Below are 13,231 nucleotides of genomic sequence, written 5' to 3'. Positions count from 1 at the left end.
CATAGGTCATATTTTGTTAGCAATTGTTACATGAAGGTCACCAAATGGTCTCCTCTTCTTGACATTGGTGTGAAGTCCCCTATCATACCTATTTGGATTACCTTCCCGAACTTGCTGCTACATTTTTTTTTTCACCCCGCATCCTCCACGGATTGGATCCTTATTTGGCCGTCTGTTAAAGGTGGATCATGCGACTTATGTTGGCTCCCATCCCTTTGTTGTTTGTGTGTTAGTAGAGCTTGACATTACTAAAAAAATATTCTGACAAAGTTTGGATTGATCTTGAAAAGCTTGGTTATGTCCAAACAGGTTGTGATGGAGGAGCTTCCCCATTTTTGTGTGCAATGTAAATGGATTGGTCATTTTCCTGGTGAATGTCATTCTTTTAATGTAATGTTTGATTCAGTTAATAAGAAGAATTCTGGTGAGATGCTTAATGCTGTTGAAGTTAATGTGGCTGCTAGTGGCATTAATGAGGGTGTGGCTCTTGGTGATCCTGTGGAAAATTCTTTTCCCAAAGTTAACCCTATTTTTATTAATGAGGTTGGGGTTAATGGGGAGATCGGTGTGGATGATATCTTAGCTCTACATAATTTCAATGGCAACACCAAGGATGCTGCTATTGTTGAAGGGTTAGCCTGTTCAACGTTGGATGATTTACATTTGACTCATTCTTGTGGAATTAATGAGGGAGTGGTTGAGGCTTTAGAGCCTAGCAATTGTTTGGTTGATTTAGTAGTATTTCATATTGTTATTTTGTTTCTAATGTTGAGGTAAGTGATGGTGAAACTATGAATTCCAATGTTGCCCCTTCAGTCCCAGTTGACCATGAGTGTGTGTCATCTGTGGGTGGGATTTCTTCTATTGATAATTGCGTGACTGCTAAGATTTTGGCTATAAATAACACTCTCTCTACTATGTCATTAGTGAATGTTCCTATTAAGTTTATTTCTTCAGAAGATTTGAATGCTCAAGTTAAGGGCAAGTGTTTGGATCAAAATAATTTGTTGGATAGTTCTTCTTCTTCGCAATGTGGGTATGTTGAGACTCAAGTTGGAACTATAGATGATTAAGTGTATAATTTGGAAGTGAATTGTTTTGTCCTGAGTGGTGGCAAGTGACATAGAACGAAAGCTAAAAAGAAGTAATTCAGTGGTTTCTTTTAATATTTACAATCATTATGTTGGCAGATTGGTGCTGTTTGGTTTTTTGTGGTTTGACGGATTATGATGAGACAGGTCTCCTGCACACCCCTCTGAAAGCCATGGCTTGTTGTGGAAACCTTGGTGGATCCTTTTCCAGTGTATTCGACGATGGATTTCGTATTTGGTTTCTCTCGATGAAGGTTATTCTTCCTCTAAATGGATGGCCCGAGCCTGGCAACCGGGTGGTGATTCTGAGTCCGGCTCTTCAATTTTTTTTTTTCCAACTTACTTTGCTGGTTTTGGCTTAATGTGGCTTTCTTTCAGTTTTGTGTCTTTCCTTTTTGGCTTTTCTTGGCCTTTGGTTGTATGTCCTTTTCCTTTGGAATAAAAATTATTTTTGGTTTAAAGAAAAAAAATTCTTTGAATGGTGTAGGTCAAATCTTCCCTTATAAAAATTCAAAGGAAATGTACTACTGTCATTAGATATTATTTTTGTATAATTATATGAAAATTAAAATCATTTAAAAATATGTTATAAGAGTTATCTTAGAGTACCATGTTTATCAAACATACATCCATATTGAAAAAATCAAAGCAGACAAATATTTGTAATGTATTATGAAAAATCTACTAGATAGAACTATATTAAAAACGGGCGACAATGATAGAAGGATTGTGGTCAGGAAATGATGGCTGGAATACCATAATAGGGCGGTGATTTCCCGATGATCATAGTCAAGCAATGGTGATTCGAGGATCATAAATAGGTATTGATAGCCGGAAGACCATAGTCAAACAATACTGTTCCAGGACTGTAATGGCTTTCGATGAAGGTTCGACAGTGACGATCAGGCAATGGCCTAATGGTTGAACTCTGGTGGTGCTCTGAGATCCTTAGAGCCTCAAAGCTATATTGAATCTTAAGCCAAAGTTCAAGCTCTAGCTCTCAGCTCCTCCGCCTATCTCAAGTAGAGATTATGACCTTTCTATAGATTTTTGAGAATGACATACCCCATAAATATAGCCAAATTCTGGAATACTTTATCATACAACCCATATTGATTCTCTTGATCATAAAAAGCTCGTTCAATATTTAAGTGCCTTAATGATTTCAGAATTAAGCAATCTTGGCCTCGTTGGATTCATCTCATGATCGAGATGCTCAATTTGATTATAAACACGCTAAATCTGGATATCATATGACCATCCAATTAATGTCTTGAAGTTTTAAATCTAAATATTCCTCCATATTCACACCCGATCAAGATGATTTTTGAGAACATATCAACAATGTTTATGAGTTGTTTCATCAAGAATATTAATGATATTTTAAATATAACTTTAGTTCCCTAAATCTTGATCATGAAAGAGCAGTAATTAAAATTTCATGGATGAGAGATGAAATATATAGTGCACAAAGAGCATTAAATTTCTCTTGTAAAACTTCAACATCATCATCATATTAAAAACTGTATCAGTAGAAACTACAAATAGTCATCCATTGTTGAACATGAACAAAATATTTATTAAAATTTTTATACATTTTTCTCTTTCATTTATTTACTCCCAATACTTTGAATTAGGTCACAAACCTTACTCTCCAACAAGCAAAAGAAGAAACATGACCACAGATCAGCACTATGTGTAATCTATGATCAATATATGCAGATAGTTTATTGGCCCCGCCTCAATTAATCGCCAAATAGCATCGAAAACAGCTGGTCGCTCTGCCTTCTGAGCTTTTTTACTATCTGCAATCTTCTTCCCCCACAAAAAAGAAAACAACTATATATTAGCAATCTACAGCAATGTTCATAAATAACGTTCTCTACAATAATTCATCAGTAAATAAGTGGAGGGCCACGCTGCAGCTCACTGCAATGGAACCAGAACTATTTGCCTTAACGACTTCCCTACACAGTATGCTGCTGTAGTGAGGAACTCAGCTCCTGGTCTTCAGCGCCTAAACCTCTCTTGGATTAGGACATTTCTTCTGTATTCTATTTCTCGATCTTGCTGCATGGCTTTGATAAACCATTTTTGATGCTCCTGTATGTGTATGGCATCTTTACATAGATAACTGAGTTTTCTAGGTTTACAAAACAACGGCCACGCTGCAGCTCTCTTGGACATTCTCTTAATGTTTATGACTGGAGAAGTGATTATAAAGACATGACAAAATCATGCTTTAGCTTAATGAAGTATAACAAAGGTTTTGTTTGTGATAGCCTTCTTATCGTTTTTTAAAACAATTTTTTAATACAAAAAATTTCAATTCAAAAAAAAATTATATTGAAAAGTTGATTTAGAAAGCAGTTAGAAAACTATCTCAAACAAAGTCAAAATACATTATGGATGTTGTTCTATACATTGATTCTTTTGATGAATTATCTTTTGATTTAACTCTTCTTAAGTAGATTTCTTCTTCTTGTCAATTATGTTCAAACATCTCTTAGTGTTGAAATGTTTTTTCCAATGCTTCACTATGATGTTGTTACTATTTTTATCATTTTTAGTTGTTGATAGAGAGATTGGAAGATCAATCCTGGAACTGAGTATCTTATGTTCATACATGAAGATTCAATGGTATGCTCGATTAAACATGTCCATTAACTAAGAAAAGGTATAGCAGTTGCCAGTTAGTAAAGTGCCTTGCCAAACAACACTAGTCTGATTCGAGCCACACTGATACTTGCAATCCGCTAATTAAGATTTTGTTTGGGACGACTTTCTTGCTACTTCTTAAAACGTACAACTTCCTAGTATAAATGTTAATATTTGTGTACTTGAAAGTTACTGTAAGAAATAGTAAAAAAGTCGTCCCAAATGAAGACTAACAAGTATTGAAGCGCAACATTTTTTTTTTTTTTTGATAAAATTTATAGAAAAGCTTATATGTTAATATATCAAAGACTAATTACAAGTCCTTTAAAGATCAGTAACTCGTTAATGCTCAAAGAGCTACAAGCAAAATTTTTTTTTGAAAATCATTTATATGAGAAGGATGGCTCCATCACTAAGGCTCTATCTTACACTACACATAAGCCAGAATGGAAACATTATCTCTTATAATACATAAATAAATTATAAAAAAATGTTTATTATATTCCATGTAATATAATGTTAAAGTGTTTTCCTAATTTTTAGATTGATGCTTCCAAATCAAAATAATATTCTTGCTTTATCTTAGGCTAAGAAATTTCTGGTGAACTAAATGGGATCTAGAATGTATGGGTTTAGCTCACAGATCTTTAAGGATAGTTCAACCACCTATGTCTGATCAACTGAGCAGATGGAAAAGATATAACATCAGTAGATGAGATGCATGCAGACATAGCTAATTGATGTTTGGAGTACATTTATATTATCCTGATCATTTTTAGAAAATAGAGTGCCCAAAACCTAGAGTAAATTAAGATTAATCATAAAATAACTACAAAAAAGATTTAAAAAAATTACAAAAAATACTAATATTTAAGTGATTTAGATTAAGCCTATGCTCGCCGCTTCAAAAAAAAAAAAAAAATCAAATAATCCAATAAACTTTAAAATAGAAACATGAAGAATTATAGTTAATATAAAATTAAAGATATGGACAAAGCTATCATATTGTCAAGCCAAGAGAAAATACAATCACTTACTGCAAGGATGATGGTTGTACATGGAGAAAGAGATGTTGTTGCTCCAGCTGCTCTCTTTGCTTGTTTATTACAATAGTCTATTATTACATCTTCTTATATAGTGCTTAGACACAGTAGATAGTAAATTCAAATTTAATGAAGCCAAATTTTGTGACACCCAAAAATCTAATTTAGAAGAACTGTTCTTTTTATATTTTAATAACAACAACCAGAGTTATTTAATTCCATCAATAAAAAATAAATATAACTACTGATCAAAACATTAATTTTTTATATATATTCATTTCCCAAAAATCATGTATGCTATTCAGGACTATACAATCATATCACAATTACTTTATTTTAAGTATAAAATAAAAAACTAAAATAAAAAATAGGAACCTGAACTTGAAGGATACTGATTAGTCTCACAATCCTGCTCTCTTGTCTTAGCATGAAATCATTTAACTACATATAATGAGCTAAGAAACTCAGCAGGTCATCAAAACGTACAGATGAACTCAATGCATGATAAAAAAGTAATATACATGTTAGCAGTCAAATCATAACATTAATATATATATTTATATGATCGTGAACCTATGCAGAAATAGTAAAGCTCACATGCATGTAGTAGGAGTAGAATCTATAAACAGTAAAATAATATGCTACATAAGCCAATAAACTAGTACATGTGTCAAATCAATAAAGAAGTCATCATATAAGTACTACTAATCCAAAGTGGTAAAACCAAAGCATCGATAAAACCCGTTGAAATCATAGCAATATAATAAAATCATATAACTTTGTATAGTATATGTTTTTCAATTATTTTATATTAATATCAAATCAATGTCTTAATCACATGCTTGATATGTCACACTAAACAAATAAGAAGTTCTAACTTAATCAGTATTTTTCCAATATAGTATCAATATCAATAAACTGTTAACTCAATAAATAGAGTCGTCACTCTTTGCCCATCATCACTTTAATCATCTCCTTATAACTCACAATCATTATATCACGTGACAAGTTGAAGATAACACCAAATCACATATTTAAAGAAAAACCCGTCGGTCCATCATCCTGTACAGGTTAACAAGTCTTCAGCCAACATTAGTGAATAATCAGTCTTTACTTGTTTTTCCTCACACACACATCACTATCATAATACTATAATAATAATAGCGACAAATTATTACTCAATTATATACTCACATTCATTTTCAAAGTGTTGAAATAAATAAAATATAATTGAGCTTAATTCAGAAAGTATCAAAATGTTTTAACGGTATACAACAGAAAACTCTATTGAGCAAAAATTCACAATTTTATAAATTAATCAAATTATCAGAATTATATAAAACAATATTCTGAAGCTTTAATTGAATTAAAACACTATTTTTATATATCAAAATAAATTTTTGAATATGTAATAATCGCTACCTTTTCAAAATCTCATGCCAAGAAATTTTCAAAATATACTCAAAATGTTTATAATCTCAATCTTTATAAAATATAAAAATTTACATGATAAAAATTTTACCAATACAAAATTATACTTATTTTTCGGTAACGGAAATACAAATTTGAATATAATAACTAGTTTGGAAACCTATGCTCTATAGGGTTTTTTTTTATTTATTTATTTTTATTGTAGCTCTGGGAGCTTTAGCAAGCTTTGATTTTCTTTAAGGACGTTGTAACCTTTCTTTTGATGAAATAAAATTCGTGCTAATGGGATTTAAAAAATAAAATAAAATAAAATTATAGTAGTGATACATCAAAATCTTAAACCATTCTTCATTTAGTTTGCATGAAACTCTTTTCTTTTGGACACATAAGTAGAAAAACTCAATTAATAACATGCAAAAATATTTGTATCCATGGGTCATATTTGAATTTTTTTCTATTTGTTATTTTTTTTTTTTAAATCGAACGAGGTGTTTAATCAAATTATCAAAACTCCTATGAAGTGTTTAAACACATTTGTAATACATGTTTGAATAAACAATTCAATTAGTTAAACGAATCAGGCTAATTCATAACTAACTATGCTTATTAGGTATTAATTAGAGCTATAATTAAGATAACTAAGATTTTGTTATTGGTTTTGTTATGATATATAATTATTTTAGTATACTTTTGATTTAATTGGTACTTTATTTGAAATAATTTAACATTAACACTATATCAAGGATATTTGGAGATAATCAAATAAAATCAAAAAAGCTCTCGTCAAGTCATCGAGGCGATTTCTGGGCGATTCTAGGGTTTGCTTTTCGAGCTCCTCTGGTGGCGCTTCTCGCGTGGATCTCGCTGGTTTTTGCTCAGATTTACTGGTGATATTCTTCCATGCTTTCTTCTTGGCTTCTGCTTTTTGTTGGTGGTTTTCTCTTCGTGGCTTTCGCCTGTTCTGGTGTTTTTTTTTGTGTTGTGCTTCTCTGGTGTGTTGTTGTGGGGTTTTCTGGGCTGATTGGCCCTCTAGTTCATTTTGCTTGGGGGGATGACGACTCCGTCGTCATCTAACTCGTCGATAGCTTCTGTCCTAAAGGGGAAACCCCGATCCTTTAAAGAGGCGCTTGCTGGTGATGTTTCTTCTGATTCCAATCTGAAATTTGTTCAATCCTCTTTCAAAGGATGTCCTGCTCTTTTGATTGAGGATTCGGTGGTTGCTCAATTGGCCAAACCGTTTGCTCTTACCCTTGTGGGGAAATTTGTGCTTAAAAGGCCCAATATTGATATTATTCAAAAAAAATTTTACAATCTTAAGCTTTCCGACTCTTTCCATGTTGGTTTACTAGATCCCAGGCATGTTGCTATTCAATTGACGAATGATCTGGATTATAGCAGGATCTTCTCTAGGCGTTCCTATTACATTCTATCCTGCCAGATGCGGCTTCTCAAATGGACTCCCGACTTTGATGTTCATCATGAATCTCCTATTGTTCCTGTATGGGTATCATTTCCTAACCTTAGACTGCATTTTTTTAATTCCCAAGTTTTGTTTGGTTTGGCTTCTATTCTTGGTCGGCCATTGCAAACTGATCAGGCAACGGCTTCGGTTTCCCGTCCGTCGGTGGCCAGGATTTTGGTTGAGGTGGATATTTCTAAAAAATTTCCTAATGAGATATGGCTTGGGTCAGAACTAAATGGCTATTTTCAAAAGGTGGAATTTGAAAATTTTCCTATTTTTTGTATGCATTGTAAAATGCATGGGCATAACATGAATGATTGTTTTAAATTACATCCAAACCTTAAGATATCAAAGGAACAAATTAAACCTTCTTTAGTTCAAGAAGTAAATACGATTAAGGGTTGTAATCAGAATATGTTGGAAGAATATGGTAAGAAGGTGGAGGATCTGCCCACTGTTCACGGTGGCATTATTTCATCGGATATTACATCTCCTGTTGTTGGGGAGGTGGGGGAAGGTATTGTGAATGAGATGGGGAAAGGTAATGATTTTCAAGAGGTTGGCAACAATATGATTCCTAATTTATCATTACAACCTGCTTTTGATTCTAATCGTACTATTACTCATGCTATTGTGGAAGAAGTTAATAATATTGTCAATATCAATACTAATGTTATTGTTGAGTCTAATCAGGTGGAAGAAGATGGGTTGCAAGCTTTGGTTAACGCTCCGACAAATTCTTTGGTGATTGTTCCTAATATTGTCACTACCGAGGTTGAGGAGGAGGCTTTTCTGGCCTCAGCCTATTGCCGAATCTATGGATATTCCTCAGCCTATTGTTGAATACGGGATTGGTTCTGTTTTGACTGGGAATGATAAAGGGGAACCGTCGGGTAATACTAAAGCCAATAAAGGTAAAAGTAAGATGGAAGGTATTGGTTCTGTTTTAACTTCGATGGAGGATGGTGTTTTTTATTTGGAAGATGAGAGTCCTTCTAAGGGACCTTCTGGTAACTTAAATGATAAAACTATGTTGTTATCTGATTTTTATCCTTCTGATGCTTATACTGATACTGAAATTGACATTTTAGCTAAATGCTATGCTAGAGAAGATAATGACCTTAGTTTTTCTAAGGGTCGTGGCAAAAAGGGAAGGAAACCTAGAAGTGTTATTTTAAAATCGCCTAGAAGCACCAGATCGAATACTTCTCATTAATGTTTTTTATGTTTAATGTTATTATCTGGAACGTGAGGGGGATTGGTTGTCCCTCTTCTAGGAGTAGAGTTATAAATCTTTGTCGTATTCATATAATTTCTATTCTTATTTTACTGGAACCGCTTATTTCCGGGGATAAATTACCTAGAACTGCTAGTTTCTTGGGTTTCAACAATGCTAAATCTAATATTTCTAACAGTTGAGCATCTTAGTCGTACTTTGTCGGATCATTCTCCGTTGCTTGTTACTATTAAGAATAATCCTACTTGTTTTCCTGCGCATTTTAGATTTCAAAATATGTGGCTCCTTCATGATTCTTTTCTTGATGTGGTGCAAGGTAACTGGAATGCCCCTGTTTTTCCTGATGACTCTATTTTTGGCATGAATAGGTTATAGCTTAAGCTCAAAAGGCTTAAATTGGTTTTGAATTCGTGGAATAAAAAAGTTTTTAAAAATCGTTTTAACAATATTCTTAATGCTGAGTCCAAAATTGGTTACATTGAGGATATTTGTCAGCATAACCCTTCTGAAGCCAATTTCTGCATGCTTAAGGAAGCTAAAGAGGAGCTTTCTAAGCTGCAGATTCAGGAAGAAACTTATTGGAAATAGAAAGCGGCTACCAAACATTTGGTAGAGGGGGACAATAATACTAAGTACTTTCATTCTCTGGTTAATAAGAAACGTGCCATGAACTATATTCATAAAATTGCTTCTATTAGCGGTTCTATTACTGAAGATAAAGATGAAATTGCTAGATTGGCTGTTAATTTTTTTGAAGGCCACTTGAACAAAACTTTTATTCCTGATATGAATGTGGACTGTTCTATTATTCCGAAGGCTATCACTTTGGAGGATAACGAGGACCTTTCTAAGGCTCCTCTTATGGAAGAGATTAGAGGTATTTTATTTAACATGAATATTGATTCTGCTGCTGGGCCCAACGGGTATACTTCTAAGTTCTTTACTACCACTTGGTCTATTATTGCTAATGATGTTTTCCATGCTGTTCAAGATTTTTTTAATGGCTCTATTATTCCTAAGTTCTTTACGTCCACTACTATTGTTTTAATTCCTAAGAGTACTGTTGTTAATTCTTGGAATGATTTCAGGACTATTAGTATATGCACTGTGTTTTATAAACTATTATCTAAACTTCTTATGAGCAGGTTATCTGGACTTTTGCCTAAGATTATATCTCCCTATCAAATGGGTTTTGTCAAAGGTCGTGCTATTGCTGACAATATTCTTTTAGCTCAAGAATTTTGTCAGGATCTGGACATTAAGGTGAGAGGGGGTAATATGGTCATGAAATTGGATATTGATAAAGCTTATGATAATATCAATTGGTCTTTTATTTATATAATTTTTAGCCTTTTTGGGTTTGATTCGAAGTTCATTAAGCTTATTAAATCTTGCATTGAAAGTCCGTTTTTTTCTATTATGGTGAATGGGAAGTCTCATGGTTATTTCCAAGCTTTGCATGGGCTGAGACAAGGGGATCCTTTATCTCCTGCTATTTTTATCATTGCTGCTGACTATTTATCTAGGAGTTTGGCTAATCTGTTCTTTAAGTGTCCTAGTCTCTATTTTAAAACTCTTGGCGGTTCTCATATTTCTCATTTATGTTTTGCGGACGACTTCATTGTGTTTTCTAATGCCTCCAAGAATAGGATTAAAAAGATTTTAAGAATTTTTAATCATTTTGAAGATGTTAGTGGTCTCTCTTTTAACAAGAATAAATGTTGTTTTATTGCTTCTAAGAATGTTAGTACGGAGCGTATTTTGGATATTAATAACCTTACTGGGTTTTCTCATGGTCATCTCCCTATAAAATATTTGGGTATCCCCCTTTTTAAAGGCAGAAAAAGAGCTTTTCTTTTTGAGGATTTAATTTCACTGATTCAGAATAGATTATTTGCTTGGAATTCATCTTTTTTAAGTTTTGATGGTCGCTTAACTCTTATTAAAAGTGTTCTTTGTTCTTTGCCGGTTTACGGCTTTCAAACTCTTTTGCCTACTAAGGGTATTTGTCTTAGAATTGAGAGAATTTTGAATAATTTTTTTTGGAATGGTTCGGATTCCAATTCTAAAATTCATTGGAAAAATTGGAAAGGTTGTTGTGGCATGAAGCAGGAAGGTGGTTTAGGGTGCAAAGATATGACTGATTTGGCTTGGGATTTCTCTTTGAAATTATGGTTTAATTTTAGAGCTAATGATAGTCTTTGGGCCAACTTTATGAACGATAAATATTGTGGAGGTAAGCATTCTACCTTATCTTATTATTCTAAAGGTAACTTTAATGTTTGGCACCGTATATGCTCTGTTAAATGGTTCTTGGAGCCCTTGTTAGTTTGGGGCCTTGGTAATGGCAACATTAACTTTTGGCAGGACAGATGGGTTAATGGTAAGTCTATTGATTCTTTACTCAACACTGCTTCTATTTCTAATGTGAAAGTTAATTACTTCTTCTCTGAGAATGTGGACAAACTATCTGCTATCCTTCCGGATGACATTATTCAAATTATTATTAAGATTCCCTTGAATATCAATGTTGGGGACGTGTTATAACTTTTTCGGGCTCTCAGGATGGCTCTTTTAGCATAAAAAATGCCTGGAATTCTTTCAGGACTAAGAAAGAGACCTCTACTCTTTTTAAAAGAATTTGGCATAGCTCTATTCCCCTTACTGTTTCTGTCTTTATTTGGAGAACTTTGCATAATTTTTTACCTTCGGATGAGAATTTAAGGAGGAAAGGTCTTATTATTACTTCTAAATGCCAGTGTTGTTTTCATGTTGATAATATGCATCACATTTTTATTTCTAGTCCTATTTCTGTTAGGGTTTGGACTTTTTTTGAGGATTTGTTTCATTTGAATTTCTTTAAGGCTACTTTAACCATTTCTCAATTACTGAATTTTTGATTTGTTGACAGCAAAGGTCATATCAGAAATGTTACTTCTGTTCTCATTTGTTGGTATATTTGGTTGGCTAGAAATGATTCTAGGTTTAATGGGGTGAAGATGGATTATCATAGGATTATTTGCAATATTAGAGAGAAAGTTTCTTCTCTTTTCACGGCTAAACTGCTTTCTTTGAAGAATTTTAATAATTGTTCTCATACTATGTCTTTTTTTGGTATTAAGGGTGTTTCGTTTAATCCTGCTTCTTATATGTCTTTTGTTAGTTGGGTTAAACCCTTATCTAATCAATTCAAGGTTAATATTGCGTGTGTTAGAAAGGGCAATACTTGTGGTTATGCGGGTATCATCAGAAATCATTTTGGCTTGTTTATTTCCAGTTTTGCTGGCCCGGCTATTGTTAATAATATGCAGATGGTTTTGGCTATGAGTTTGATGAGTGGGATTACTCTGAGTAAGAAGCTTAAGATTAACAATATTATTTTTGAGGCTAATTTCCCTTTGGTTAATTTGGTTGATACTGGTATGAGTACTTCGGTTTGAACCCCTCCTCTATTTTATTTCAGGCGCAGGATTATTGAGGAGTTGGATTCCTTGTCACACTCGTTTTCTATTATTAATGAGGAGGTGAATGCTGTTGCCCACGCTATGGCTTGCTTGGGCACTGTGTTCAAAAGTTATAAGGAGATTAATTTTAACCAATTGCCTAATTACATTCAAGGTCTTATTAACTTAGACAAAGTTGGTTTTCCTTATGTTTATCATTAAGTCTGGGGTTTTTATGCTGGGGTTCTTTTCTGGTTGGTGGCTTTTGGTTCCTTCTCGCTGTGTTTCTTGGTTTTTCCTTTTGCTGTGTCGTTGGTTCCTCTCTTCATTCTGGGCGTTGGTGGGGGGTTTTGGTTGTGCTGGTGGGTTTGCCCTGGTTTTTCCTTTTGCTTAGTCGTTGGTTCCTCTCTTCATTCTGGGCATTGGTGGGGGGTTTTGGTTGTGCTGGTGGGTCTGCCCAGGGTTGCTGTTTCAGGTTTTGGTTTTTCTGGATGGGGGTTGTTTTGGTTCGAGGCCCGGCTCTTCTGGATTGAGGTTGATGGATTTTTATTTAATGATTATCTATTCTGATTTTGGTATGCCTGTTTTCTTAGTGGTTTGCAGGCTGCTGATTCTGTCGGAGGTGTGTTTATTTGATCTGCCTTTTTTGGATCGGGACGCTGGTGATGCCATGTGGTTCAATGGTATTTTGGTTTTCATTCTCTTTTGTTTTCCGTCTCGTTCTGTTCTTTCTTTTTTGCAGGTTTGCTTCCACCTTGAGGAAGTTTTTGACAAAGGAGCTTGGGCTGATTGGATATCCTTCGTTCTCCTTATTTTTTGGGCACTCCTTCTGTGCCGGCTTAGAATGTATCTAGGCAATTTTGTAT

Source organism: Dendrobium catenatum, unplaced genomic scaffold (assembly GCF_001605985.2).
Source record: "Dendrobium catenatum unplaced genomic scaffold, ASM160598v2 fragScaff_scaffold_54, whole genome shotgun sequence".
Lineage (NCBI taxonomy): Eukaryota > Viridiplantae > Streptophyta > Magnoliopsida > Asparagales > Orchidaceae > Dendrobium > Dendrobium catenatum.
Note: the sequence above shows the minus strand (reverse complement) of the source record.